Source organism: Lygodium microphyllum, chromosome 2, assembly GCF_053477565.2.
Source record: "Lygodium microphyllum isolate KBCC chromosome 2, Lygodium_microphyllum_v1.1.10, whole genome shotgun sequence".
Classification (NCBI taxonomy): Eukaryota; Viridiplantae; Streptophyta; class Polypodiopsida; order Schizaeales; family Lygodiaceae; genus Lygodium; species Lygodium microphyllum.
In genome coordinates, this window is record NC_141136.1 from 15,665,426 (window position 1) to 15,671,425 (window position 6,000).

Consider the following 6,000-nt stretch of genomic DNA (forward strand, 5'->3'; position numbering starts at 1 on the left):
ATAGAGGCTTACAATCTCCAACTGCCGTCTAGCCCTCTCACCACATTTTTCTTTTTGTATTTTGGCTTGATGGTCCTTGTCAGAGGACATAAACCAACTTTTTGGTCCCTACAAACCCTAGATTCGAGAACCACCACTTATTGGCAGCTCTCGACAGACGCACCACTGATGGGACCTCAAATGGGCCGGCACTGGCTACGGCACTAGCCAGACCTTATGCTTATAATAGACAAACACACCCTCATGGCCTCGCAGACTAGGAGCATCAATCTGCTGCTAAAGGACGAACTGCCCTAAAGCCTAATCTATGCGTTTATAGTTTTATAGTTTTATAGTCCAACGTTTCCCTTTCTATAAACTCCTCAGAGGGAGAACCCATGCACATTGGACATAAATGCCACGATAATCATATACATGGGAGGCAACCTCTCGGTAGAAACACCGCCGCCCCACTGCAGCTCTCCTATATCGCAGGGATTAGCCCTTTGATGCACTGCTCAACATATAAAACAAATAAACAAACTCTATTCTTTCATTTAAAACATCTCCAGGAGATACCATGTTTCCTCACCAAATAATCCCACAAGAAACGAATGTCTATCCTACGGCTTAGGATGCCTTTTCACACTCAAACGTGGGTCATTGTCATTGAAAACAAGTGCTATGCATCCAGGGTTTCTATTCCGATACCATGATCGTCATGCACATGCAAAGATGAATGATTCTAAAGTGCTCAAACATAATTTTAAATCAAAAACATGTGGTGCACAACCAGGCTTTTCCAATGCATTCACTAACCCATTGCGACGATGTAAGGATAGCACCGAGATAACACCCGTGCTACTATCCTCTTAATTAACATACTACAAACTCTATGACATGATGTGCATCAGAAAATCAAGTAACAATCAGCACACAAATCACACCATTCAAACATCCCAACCCCCTACGTTTAGGTATTGCTTTCGTTGCATAGGTGTAGAGGTTCATTTTGTCATGTTTTGATGTATAAAAAGCGGTAAATCACAAACTTTGACAAAGAGATAGGGAAAACTGAGGCCAAACCTCATGCTTCGCCACTACCATACATCTACAAACAATCATTATATTTTTTCTTATTTTTCCAAGACGTATTTCTATTTTTTTCCTTATTTTTCCCATTTTCTTGATTTATTTGGTAACAAAATATGCTATTTTCTATTTTTTCTTGTCCCAATCACTTTAGCATACTAACATTCAATTTATCTTCCATATTTCCCCCATGGGAACACCTTTTGCCCACCCGAAATGGAAAAATTACCATTTTGCCACTTAAAGATCACATTTCGGGTTTACGGGAATTAAATAAAGCATGTAAATCATTGCAAAACCAAGATTTTCTGATACACAACAATTACTCATGATGCAAACAGTCCACAAATAAATTTTCATCCAATAAGAACATAATTATCATCATAAACTATAAAAAATCCTTCATTTTTCTTCATAAAAATGGTCATACCATGTTTTTACGTAACCCGAGACGCCTCCAATGACTTCATAACCAGCAGACGGAGCCTCCATTGCTCTCAATTCAATGCTGCACTTCAATCTTCAGCATCTTCATCCATTTCCATCACCATTTCCTTCATTCTCCTTCCCCGGTTCCTTCATCAAGATGGTACACATGAATAGCCCATAGAGAAGAGAGAGAGGGAGGAGAGAGAAATACTAGAATCTGTTCTCTTCATCCAGACAGCCATTCCTCGTGTGAAGACCGGTGAAATGATCAGCCAAGAGGGAGAAGATTAGCCCCAATGTCGGTTCTATAGGTTCTTCACAGCCTGACAATCATCATCCATGATGATGAGGCGCAATCTTTGGTTGTCTGTTCCATACCTTCTCCCCACGTTTTTTCCCACGATTTGCATGAAAATTTTAGGGGGGGGGGGGTCCAAGGTCCCAAAGAGCAGCCCCCCTTTGGTCCTAAGTTTGGCCACCTTTTCATATCTTGCCCATTTGTTGGCCACTTCCTCATCCGGGCTCCGATTCGAGCTCTGAAAAATCTTACGCGTCTGGCTTGATATCCCGCACTGACTGGTAGCTCCTAACATCCCACACAGCAGTCGAAAAAATTATCAAAAATCCACAAGTGTCGCTCGGGTGCCTTTTAAAAGCCATCTTTCACTTGGTGCTTAAAATCGTCCTAGCTGCAGTCGCCACCTTCGATGTTAAATATTTTTTACCTAAATTTCAGATTTTTTGACAAATTTTAGGCACATCCCGGGCTCAAAGCTCTCAAGAAGTTTGGAGAGAAAATGCGCACCGTGACAGGTCCTCCAAATTAGACCTTACTGTAGTAATGGCTCTACACGAGCATGGATTCTCACTTGCAAAAGAGCAACCAAAGGCCCGTACCCAAGCAGAGACAAACAGAGACCCTAGAACCTCAATGGGCCAATCTAGCTAACAAGGACAAAAGGCCACACTGCAAAAACACATACGTGTTACATTCAGACTGCATCTAGTCAAAGCGGAAAGCAACAACATCAAGCTACAACAGTGAGAATGACTAGATATGACAGTCCTGACAATAGATGATCCTTAAATAGCATTGCACTGACGATCCAAGACATCACTGGAGAATCCACATCTACTCGTGCAATTGGGGACTCAAGGGCATTTGTCAGAAGGCTTAAATTTACAAGTCAAGACCTGAAAGACAAAGACATAGTACCACCTGCTTATCTTAGGGTCAAACTCACCGCGAAAAGAGAGCATACTATCAGTGCTCTGATTGATGAAGGAGCAGATTTTAATATCTTGACCTATGAATCATGGACCCTACTAGGCCAACCAGAGCTCAAATCGCCTAATGTAACTCTTAGCTCTTACGGGGAACACCCACAAGCACTCATAGGGAAGTGCAAAATCCTTGCGATAATTGAAACTGAAAGCTTGCCTATCCTATTTCATATTCCTCCAAATAGTGCTAATTAGGAGAAGGAAACCCTCCTAGGAAGACCCTTCAAAAGGGCAACCAAGTGTGAGGCCAACTACGTAGTACAAAGGATACACCTGACACTATTGGGTGTGAGGATAGTCACAACCTTTAGCAAGGGTGACCTCATCAAACCTCGAGGGAAAGGCAAGGAAGGTGCTAACGTAACAATCAAGCCTGGTAACGAGGGCAAGGACTTGTTGGAAGAGTTGATACAAGCACAGGTTGAACAACGAGAACCAATGAGTGAGGCCATGCTTGAAACAAGGAGATCGGGAACCAATGCCAAGGATAGGCTTTGGACTTATAAATATTGTAGAAGACCCCAAAAGAAGCCTAAGCCTTATAGATGAAGGCATCAATGGAGAGCCAATACAACGCCGAGATGGATATCCAAAGCGTTGCTATGTGCTCAAGGGTATTATGCAGGTAACCGATGGATTTGGGTACCAAAACCCCTTGTTAAACCACCTCTATTAGCTGAACACTAGATTGCATCAAAAGCAACGAAGCATAGGAGGAAATCTAAGAGAAACTCCAAGTCTCGGGGCAAGAAACCAAACATGAGTGTTTGAAAGAAAGAGCCTCAGCCTAGGATGCTTAATAAGCAGATGTCAGATGTAACCATTGAGCGTGCACAAAGACCACTAGTGCTCAAGGAGCTTTTGACTTCCCAAGAGGATAATGAGCACCGGAGGCACAACGCTACTTGTAAGAAGGCTGATTTCTCAACAAAGAAAATGGCACAATCGTCTAACAGCCTCGAGCAAATCGTTCAGCTAGTGCCAAGTACACCTAAGAGTCCTAGCTCTCCTACACTCTCTTTTCCCAAACAGACATAGGAAGCACAACAGGAGTCATCAAGGGAACCTGCTCAATCCCAATCTCTATCTCCATCTAAGCTTCCAAATTTCCAAGGGGTAGGACATGGCACCACCCGTAGCTCTCGGCCCAAGGGTATGCATGTGCAATCTATTGTGACTAGAATAGCTGAGGCTCGATCTACACAAGTGAATGCTCAAAGGGCAACAAAAGACATGACCACTTCAATCAGTCTAAGGACTTGACATTGTAATCCACCAATAGTAGCCAATCCACTCAACTAGCTACTACTACTTCCAATTAGGGATCACAACAGTCATAGTCCTTGGCCATGAAAATGCCCCTTGCAGAACATGTCCTTAGTAGTTCACCTCTGGAGAAGGTGCCGCAACCAACTTCCTTGACAACTCCAGCACTTCCAAAGTGCCTAAAGCCCATGCTAGAGGAGTTAAACATAAGGGAATTGGTTGAAGAGCTAGACTCTCCAAAAAGAGAGACAGTTGTACCCTCGCAACCGAGCAAGGCTGTCCAACAGGGTGCAGCTACGTCCCATGAGGACACACCAGAGAAGGGAAAATCTGAGGCCCAACCAAGCACATCAACAGCTAACCTAGTTCAGGGTCATGAGTCATTAAGTTATGCACCTTCACTGACCAAGAAAAAGAGGAGAAAACAACGAAAACAAGAGCAGTTATAGGTGGTTGTGGACCCCAAGAACATTGAGACCAAGAGCGTATGAGAGCTAAGGAATAAAGCATCGAGTCCATCCACCAATGAACCCATTGATTTCTCTCCTAATAGCGGTGAAACCTCAGACACATTCATGTGTTTTGAAAAATCAAAGCAGCCATTACCATCAATAGTTGCTTGCAACACTCCATCCACCACCGACAACAGAACTCGCATTGACCAATCAAGAGTGGATACAACGCTGTCACAATAGGGTGACAAATTTATATGAGTCACATCCAAGGAGAACCATGACGCAATAACAAAGCCTCAAGAGAAACATGGAAACCCCGAGAGCATAAGCAATCCTAGCGCTGACCAATCTTGCTCATCTAGGCCTGAGCCCCCAGCTATGCTAAAGCCTAGGCAAACTCCTAGAACCTTGAATGAGATAGCAACTGAGCAAGCCCTCGTTGAACATAGAATTCTCACAGAATGCGTAACTGAGTTGGATGCTAAACTCAAAGTGTTCGCACATATCTATGTCTGGTAGACATGGGCGCATTCTCTAAGGAGCAGCTTGAAGAATACTTGCCATTTCCCCTATCCTAGAAAGAGCAAGAACATCATCTTGACGGGCACTATGACAAGCTCCTACATGAACACATGAGACTCATCTCTGACAAGGAAGCCGACGAACTATGTTTAACTGTGACATTCAATGGCATGCTCTGCCAACCAAACCTCTTAGAGAAATAGCAACTAAAGCAACAATCAGAGGATCAAAGTCAATTTGAAAAACGTTGGTTTGAAAACTGTGTTATAATGGTTGAACTAGGAGCCCAGATTATGACAGTCTCAGAGGAGCGATTGGTCAAATGGCGATCTCAAAGAGACCCAATCTATGTGGCACCAACTTTCTTTCGAGTGCTATCTGCCATTCGGGGTACGAACTTAGCTGGAACTAGCCAAGAGAACTCTTTGGCTAATAAGGTTCTCACTGAGGAGGAGTTACATGTTGCCAGTAGACTCGGACAAGGTGCCATGCTACTCGATGTTGCAAAATATCTATCGTTATTGAGTAAGCTGATAATCCCTTCCATGCAAATAGTTTTATCCTGCCTCAAGGCCTAATTCTTGGTTCATATTTTGCAGCTCCCCCTATGGTAGCAATCATGGACCACATAGTGTAGCTGGCATGCAAGGAAGCTCTCCACCATCGGAAAGAGCATAAGGCACTAGTGCCCCCACCAAAATGCTACGTGCCTAATCTAAAGAGGTACACGCTGAAAAGAGGCCCCAAACGACATCGCCTAGGACGCAATTTGAAAACCCTCCAAGCCAAGAGGATGAGGGCTCAAGGGAGCACATGGGGTGTGGCAACACCACCGTGCAGGCTCCCACTAGATGCTCGGGCACCAGGTGCTCAAAAGAGGAGAGGGAAGCTTGAGACAAGAAGGAATTTGATGCATTGTTTAAAAGCATTCTGGAAATAGTTGCGGCCAGGGACTACACCATCTGGGTCCCGG